The following is a 9,137-nucleotide window of genomic DNA, read 5'->3' on the forward strand; positions in this document are numbered from 1 at the left end:
TGACCATACTACCCTTATGTTGTCTATTATGCTAAATAAAATAATTATAAAATTACAATGGCTCCATTGTTCTTAACAGAAACTCGTAAGTCAACCAATGATGTCTAAATTTGAGAGAACTTGTTAAAAAAAAGGAAAATAAAATTTTTTAAATGAAATCTTTTCTAATGAATTGCTGACATTTGAGTTAAAGAAAAGGGTATTGATTATTGAACTTGCATTTTCATCATGCAAGAATACATTGAACACTCTTATCCTTTAGGACCAAATGTGTTTATCATTTCAACAAAATGAAGGTCAACATAGTAATATCCCTCAGGTGGATTGTTAAATCGATAATGGAAGTTCCCTAATCTTGCATTGTTATAAATGAATAGAAAATCACCACCATCAGTCAAACACTCGTTAGTTTGAAATGTATCTCCTCCTTCAAATAATTTATTAGCCTTAAACTTCATATATAAATTGGATTCAATCATGGTTTTTGCTACAACATTTATAAACTAAAACTCGAAATGATCATAAAACTTGTTCCGACCTCATAAACCAGTTTGGAATTAGCTTGGTGCTTGAATCACAAACCAACATGATAGAAGGATGGGTCGTCATCTCCGATTGAAGAAACTGCACTCATTTTTTTTCTACCAATCAAAAGGGGCTTTTTTCCAGAATTTTGTTTCAACAATTTCATTCATACAAAACTCCAACTTGCAACTCCCGACTTCAAATTCTGATTTCATTCTAGTAAACTCCAACTTCCAAATTCTGATTTCAACAATTTCTGATTTCATAACATTAGAACAAAGCAAGAATTATGATTAAAGATTTTCATAACTCATTTAAGAAACAAATTTTGATTTCATAGATTATACACAAAAAGGGAAGAACGGCCAATCGATCAAGTGGTTTAAAAAAAAAAAGACGAAACATATGTTGCTTACCTTTGTTGAAGTAGCTCTGGCCGGAGAAGGCGGATGTCGGACTGAAGCGTCGATCTTGTAGGAGGCAAATGTTGAACACGTTGCGTCGCTGGGGATGAGGAGCTGGAGTGAAGGAATCGTGTTTTCTTGTGTGTTTTTCTTTTAGCTCCCGAGGGCAGAAAAGGGCAGAAGAGGGCAACGTGGGCTTTTTTTTTCCAGTCAGCCATATATTGAAAGCGGACCGAGTAAGTACCTTGGGTCAGCCATGCTGACCGAATCAGTAAAATTTGGGATTTATCAAACGTGCTGACTAGACCGAGTCATCCAAAATAGCTGACCCGGACCCAGTCAGCTCACTATCAAACGAGTGCTTAGTGAGCTACCCCCAAAATACCCATACCCATGATAATATACATACAATCATAAACAATATATTATGGGTCCAGTCAACCAACGGGTAGGAATGCCTACATACTATGAGTCCAATCATCCTCGGGATGGAATACTCACGACCCACAACCAACAGGTTGGAATGCCCAGGTCTATTGGTCTCCGTACAAAGCAGACAAGCCTCAACCGTCAAACAAACATGTGCACATATATACAGATAAACACATAACAGTCTATAGACAACAATTGATCAAACTTTAGATCCAAAGACCTAACATGCCTAGGATCCATAAAGTCGTGAACTTTATCACTTTGGACGTCTATAAAGTTCAAAATGCTTGGTCTTAATCCATTAAGACCTTATTTTACATGCATGGGACACATTCAACTGATGAGACCTCATTTTTATCATTCAAGGTCCCCTCAAGAGCCTAGAAGGACAGTTCTTTTCGTTGAAAACACAACATGCACCACCTTGTGGTTTTTGGGACAAGAAATGGGTCTTTTAAAGCAAAATGTTGAGATCTAATCATATAAGCATAAAGTTTGGAACTTTATACCTTCTGGAGCTTCTTATGATCAAACTAACTTTAGATCTACAAGCTTGGTCTCTTCCTTCAACTCTTTGATGGTATGGTTTTCTCCTAAGGCACTCAAGAACACACCAAAATGAGCTTAACACACAGGGGAGGTTAGGGTTTGAGAGAGTCGAGTTTGATCTGTGGAGACTGAGGTAAAAAGATGTGGGTGCACATTATGTTACTTATATAGGCCCCAAACCCTAAATATTAGGGTTTCACCCAGACATTAGTATGCCCAACGTACTCAATTGTACGCCCAATGTACTCCTATGTACGTGCGACTCACTCCCTTTTGGTCCCAAGTTTGCAAACTTGGTCTTTAAACTTACCTTGACTCTTCACTTCCAACCCCAAGGACCATAATGACAAGGAAAAGATGGAAGAGGGTTCCGGAATACCTGCCAAATCTTAGGATGTTACAACTTAATTTGTAAAATAAAAATCAAAGCATTCAACGATTCATATTGTAAAATGAAGCCTGATTCTTATTTTTTCCTGTAGAGGTCAAAGAACACAGATGGGATAAATGAATACTATCCAAATCAAAGAAACCTAGATGTAAAAAACGAAGTCTATGCAACAAATCTGGAAGAAAACAAATTTGTGGATGTAAAAATTGGAATCAAAATCCGAACAAAACGAATTCGCATATGCAAAATTCGGAATCAAAATTAGAACAAAACGGTAATTACGGTAATAAAGAGATTTACACGTCGATCGTAAATAAAATCTTTCCTATCTAAATTCTCGTTACTAGACACCGAACGTCTGAATCGGTGTATAAATCGACATGGTGAGAACTCGAAGCGGATTGAAAACCGATAACCCTCAGCTTGAGCCACAAGTGATTCAGCGTGCGCCAGAAGTAGCAGTCGCATCCGAGCCAATCACTATGGTTGGGGTACAAGCAATAATCCAGATGATGTTAGATCGCCAAATGGAAGAAACTAGGTGTTTGCTTCAATAGGATCGAGATGAACCTACAGTGCCTATTAAGCAACCCGAATTGAATGAAGAGTTATCACATGTTGAGCTATAAAAAAATTTAAAATTAATCAACATTCTATTTGGATTTTTAAATGATTATTGTGTAATTTTGATTTTGTATGACAATTTGTATGTTTTATAATTATTCAACAACTTCATCTATCACAATATAGAACAACAGGGTAATATTATCATTTTTTATTATTCAACACAGTCAATCAGATGTACAATCAACCATCATGGTTTCTTTTTCAGTTATAAAACTTTTCCATACAACACTTTCTCGGACGGAAACTATCAAATGAGGCTATTTGTTGCACCGTCATGGTGGATGGCTACTTCTTCACATATCCGTATGAAAGTATGGTGTTAATGATTTACATGATTCAACCAACCAAAACAAACTTGTATTTAAGAAAAAAAAAACAGTAATAACATTTTTTTTTAAACATTTCTTTTTTTTAAATTGAGAATATTCAGGATTAAATGTTTTAAAATCTGAAGTTTGACGACAAAAAGATTTGTCTTCCTAAAACCTAAAACCATGTATTTTTTTATTTTTATTTTTATTTTTAAACCATGGATGAGTTCATGTTGCACTACAAGAAACCATGCTTTTTTACGCATAAATTTATGACCAAAAATTTGAACGGTAAAGTTAAAGCCTTAACAATGGGATAGAAAACTACTCTTTATAATCAATGATGGGAAGTCTTGGTGTTAATATATGTCCTTATTTTGGGGAAGTGATTTTGACAATTTTTTTTTTGTTGGATGAATTGGAACAACGTGATGACAGGTAAAGATGAATGTAGACTTAAAATTGGTAGTCTTTTCGCATTCGGCCGAATTATTCTTTACAAATGGAGATGGTGATTCATGTGGGAACCTAATGCCTTATGAGTTCATGTCATCAAAGTTATATATGGAAGGGATGAAAAATTTGGATCCTTTTTGTCTCGAAGGTGTTCAACCTGTCTGTTATATCTGTGAGGGGATGGGAAATTCGGCTCCTTTATGAAGGTATGAACTTAGATTTTTTTTAAACGTTGAATAAAGTTGTTGATGGCCAATTCACTCGATTTTGGATGGATATTTGGTTTACTCAATTGGGTTTTAAATCACTTCCCATAAATTTATGTTTTGGAAAATGATAAAATGAGCATTGTTATCTTATAAGATTATTACACACACTATCTTTTTTGTTAGTTAATAAAAAGATTAAACTGAAAATTAATAAGATTGATGGACTCAAAATCTTACATTTTGCTCTTAATTTGGTTTTTTTGGTGTTCGATTTGGACCTCTAATTTGAACATATGTCAAATCTAGGTTTTCCTTTGTTGAAGACAACATAAAACTCTCATATTAATATAATCATTTTATTTGTAACAACAAAAATAAACGCTATTTAAATTTACAATGAAATGTTTACCGTATCCAAACTTTAAACTCGTATTGCTCTAACATTAAAATATTTGTTTGTAAACAGTAAGTTTACAATTATACATTTTGTGTGGTTACAATAACCTGCAATATTTATAGCCTTAAGTTAAGAATCCAAATATAAGCCGTTCTAGCTCAGTTGGTAGAGCGCGTGGCTTTTAACCACGTGGTCGTGGGTTCGAGTCCCACGGATGGCGAGTTTTAATTACCTTTTTTTTTTTCCTTCTACAAAGTGAAAAAACTGTTCCCAAAATCAAACTCTCAAAAGATCCCTAAATTAATCATTTCAAATTTAATAATGAATAAACAACTATAAAAAAAAATCAAAACAAAAAAAACGAAATATATATATATATATATACTAGTCATCTACCCGCGCAATGCGACAGACGGCCATAAGGGTGGGGAAGGAGTTTGTATTGTTTTTTCGGTAAGATCAGCAACTTTTACAAAGAGAATTTTCTAAAAGTCATCAAACAAATTAGTGAAATTAAGACCAACAAAATTAATCTACTCAAAAAATGAACAGCAAGTTTAATCTATTAATAGGCATGATACTTAGAATGTTAAAACCCCCCTAATGTGTATTAACACCCATAAATTGTTGGTGAACGGCATTTTTAAATGTAAGTGTATACAATAAAAAAAATTTGATATCTACGCATAGTTATACATAACTGGTTCGATGTAGAATTATATAAAATAAAAAAGAATTTGGGCAAACAAATATTATTTGATTTTATCCCTTCAAAATTCCAAAAATATTCCCCTAGCTAGGCACCATGAATAAGCATATAAATAGCAAAAAACCATAACCACATGCTTTTATTCCTTCCATACTTATAGTAGCTCCTGCTTAACAATAAACAAAAACAACACAATTAGACAGAAAACAAGTATTCTTGAAATTAAATGATTTTGAACTAATAGACTACCAATGAGAAAAGTATGATTTAGTATTAGGAAATGGCCGTCAATGATATTATTTGTCAACCATTTAACTTTTGTGTATTTTCCAAAGAAAACATTATGGTATCGATTTATACATAGATTGTGATATTATAAGAATTTGACTTTCATGTATGCTTGCGAGACCAGGTAAATCCAATGTGATTATGCTCTTGCATTTCACAAGATGCAATAGATTTTATAGTTTATAAAATTTTAATATATTGCTTTTTCGAATCAAAAAATTGACATCGATTATCAGGTTTTTACGTCCAAAATGAAGTCAAACATTCAGCCCGTATAAAATACTATAAGATATAGAAATATATAGGCTCGAATTGACTTGACCTTCATGTTGTATGGAGGAGTATAGCTGCTACCAAATTCATGTGGGGTGATCTTGAACGATAAAGGAGCGGATGACTGTCTTCGCCATCAATAACCTTCATCAAAGGAACCTATATGTCTACCTTCAGGGAAGCTGGTCAATATCCCTTCATTCTTCAAAAAGTCTCTCTTGCTAACAACGATGACCCTGCCATGAGCAATTAAGGAATAAAATACTTTTGAAAAACAAGGCAGTTAGGTAACATATTTTTGAATAATAATTCAATTCAAGCAAAAGACAAACCCATAACAATTAATGGTTACATATTTTTGAAGCATGTTATTTATTGAATTTCAACAAACTTTTTGTGGAGGTCGGATCTGCCAAAAAATCATATCAAAAAAGAAACTCATCAGGAGGAAAATCACGATAAATCACATATGGTCAAATATGTTAAAAGATAATATAGTTGATTACTTGTCCAAAAAAATGCAAAATAATCGAGAATTCAAAATCAAGAAGATACCTTCAGGTTTTCTTCACAGTTTTCTTTTCTTCAAGTTTGGTACCCACGTTTCTTTTCTTTCCTCTATGTGCATTTATACTCAAATCATTGCTTGCATAAAAAATAAAAAAATCTATAAAAAAACAACTTGTAAAATAAACACAGTTGAGAGAGAGAGAGAGAGAGAGAGAGAGAGAGAGAGACTTAGGTGGTGTGAAAATGGTGGTGAAGATCGAGATCCATGACTTACAACTTGTAAAAAGAAAAACAAGTCATGATTAGAGAGGTGGCTTCATGAAAAAGAAAAGGGACCGGCGGTTTACGGTGTACATTTAGGTTTCTTTAACATTTGTTGAAAATACACATGAGATAAAGATTGATTTAGTCTACTAAAACTAAGGATTCAAGTCAAATAATAACTCCATCTCAAAACCGATTTAATTGGGTGAACTATAGTGAATATTTGGCCAATTTTGCCATATTTTTAGGAGGATTCAAAGTTCAAACGTATATATGATCTCCATGGGTTAACTTAAGATTTTAATATTATTTTAGTGATGTTTGGTTGTATTTTAAGCTTTAATACTTGGACATTTTAAAAAAATATTATTATTATTATTATATTGAATCTATTTATAGAAATAGTGAGATTTCTTTTATAAGATAGTAAAGATATATATATATATATATATATATATATATATATATATATATATATATATATAGAGAGAGAGAGAGAGAGAGAGAGAGAGAGATGGGTTCAATTGAGAAAATAAAAAAGGTTGACAATGGGGGAATCATTCTCAACCACTCATTTAATCTAAGCATAAAATACATGGTGACAAACTTGTAAATATCGTAATAACCTTCAATCTCAAATGCGTAACTATAGAGAATTCGATAACTGTTCGTTCATCATCAAAATTTTTTCTCCAACCTTCAATAATCATCCATATTTGTTCAACTAAACCGAAATTTCTTCGTTGTTCATGAAATTGGAATTGGAGTTCTGGACTCGCAGTCACAGTCGACATTGAGGGACTTAGAATCAGTACTCACAGGTTCCCAATCGGATTTTCGGAAATCAAAATCAAATTAAGAAATCGATCAGAGATAGGATGTCGCATCTGAAGTCGAAATCGGAAGTATATGATGATTTGGAACTGATAACTTGATGTTTTTAACATTTTTAAAATAGTTAACTTGTTTGCACTCTAACTATTTGATGAAATGCATAAACTAAATTACCACGTTATATTCACATATGAATATGTTTTCTCACCTGAATCAATATATGATTATTAAAAACACAAAACAAATATGCAAGTCTGTATGTTATTCATACGTGAATAACATATAAAAATTATATATATTTGTCAAAATACCTTCAATATTCATAAGTGAATATACCTTGTAATATTCATATGTGAATATACTGTGTAATATTCATAAGTGAATATATCATCTAATATTCACAAGTGAATATACTATGTAATATTCACATGTGATATACCATGTAATACTATGTAATATTCACATATGAAATATCATTTAATACTCATAAGTGAATATACCATCTAATATTCATAAGTGAATATACTATGTTAATATTCACAAGTAAATTCATCGTCTAATATTAAAATATGAATATACTATGTTTATTATATGCTATATTCATATATGAATGATACTTAAATTGTAAAAAAAAAATCATACTTTTTATTCATAAGTGAATAACGAATGGACTGTAATAAAATCTGATGTATTGTTATTCATTTATGAATAACGATAACTGAAAATATAAAAAAATAATTTTTTTATTTTATCTTAAAACTATATCAATATGGATGTCTATTTGTAGAGAATAAAAAATCATGAATTTTGGTATATTTAAGGAAATATGTTATGTTGGAAAAAAATGTGCATTCATTTCCCATTTCCGTCGGCACGTTGGAGCCTTTTGCGGCAAAAATAAATGATTGGCTGAGAATGATTCCCCCATTCTTAACTTTTTTTTTCTCAATTGAACCCTCCCCTATATATATATATATATATATATATATATATATATATATATATATATATATATATATATAAACAACTATAAAGAAAAAAAATCAAAACATAAAAACAAGATAATCAATATATATATATATATATATATATATATATATATATATATATATATATATATATATATATATATATATACTAGAAATGGTTTTGGCCCATGCTAAGCACGATCCAATATAATACGTTGGAGGAAATCTTTATCGATTGCATCAAATTTTTGACAGCACAACTTTAATTGAAAAAAAAAAATTAATATACAATGCCATAATTAGGTGTAATTCTCATTTATTGTGCAATCTTTTGATAAGGAAAAAAGTAGGATGCTATACGAAAAAAAAAATGAAAATTGAATGTTGTAATACACACAAACAAAATTACATCACTAATTCATCATTTTGCCCAAATACCTTCAAGTTTCTTTTGGCCAATGATAGTTTATGATCTTTGTCTATATTCACACTGTACAAAGAAGTAGGCACCATTGTATACTACCATCACCTTCACCATCCACACTCATCTCCTAAAATGAAAAATATAAAGGTCAATATCATAATTAGTCAAAGAGATTATATTCTAGTCCGGATATGAAGATGGTGACTTCAACATAAATGAAAAACAAATTATACAATGTTTAAAACATATCATACTAATTTTAAAAATATGTACATTGCAAGAAATAACAATGTAGTGTCATTTATACGTGAATTATAGCATCATACTTTAAGTTCATTCCATTACAACATTTAAATAGGGTGCATTGTTAAAATTGTATATATAAAATGGACGGAGGAAAAGATATTATATAAATATATTTTATGTTTATCTAACCAATTTCAAGGTCCAACAGGTGAATGAAAATGAGTATTATGATGAAACCGGCTCAGCAGGATATCACCTTTATAATTAAATTTATTTCAAATAAATCAAAAAGCCATTAGATTTATTGATAGAGAAAAGCA

The 9,137-nt window shown here is 31.2% G+C and overlaps 1 non-coding gene across 1 annotated transcript; it reads left to right on the forward strand.

The window, feature by feature from the left end:
• Positions 1 to 4,448: 4,448 nt before the first annotated feature.
• On the forward strand, positions 4,449 to 4,521 carry TRNAK-UUU (transfer RNA lysine (anticodon UUU)). The gene has a single exon. It is a non-coding gene; the product is annotated as a tRNA-Lys (tRNA).
• The last annotated feature ends 4,616 nt before the right edge of the window (positions 4,522 to 9,137 follow it).

The sequence above is a fragment of the Lactuca saligna genome, chromosome 4 (assembly GCF_052625555.1).
Source record: "Lactuca saligna cultivar CGN05327 chromosome 4, ASM5262555v1, whole genome shotgun sequence".
Classification (NCBI taxonomy): domain Eukaryota; kingdom Viridiplantae; phylum Streptophyta; class Magnoliopsida; order Asterales; family Asteraceae; genus Lactuca; species Lactuca saligna.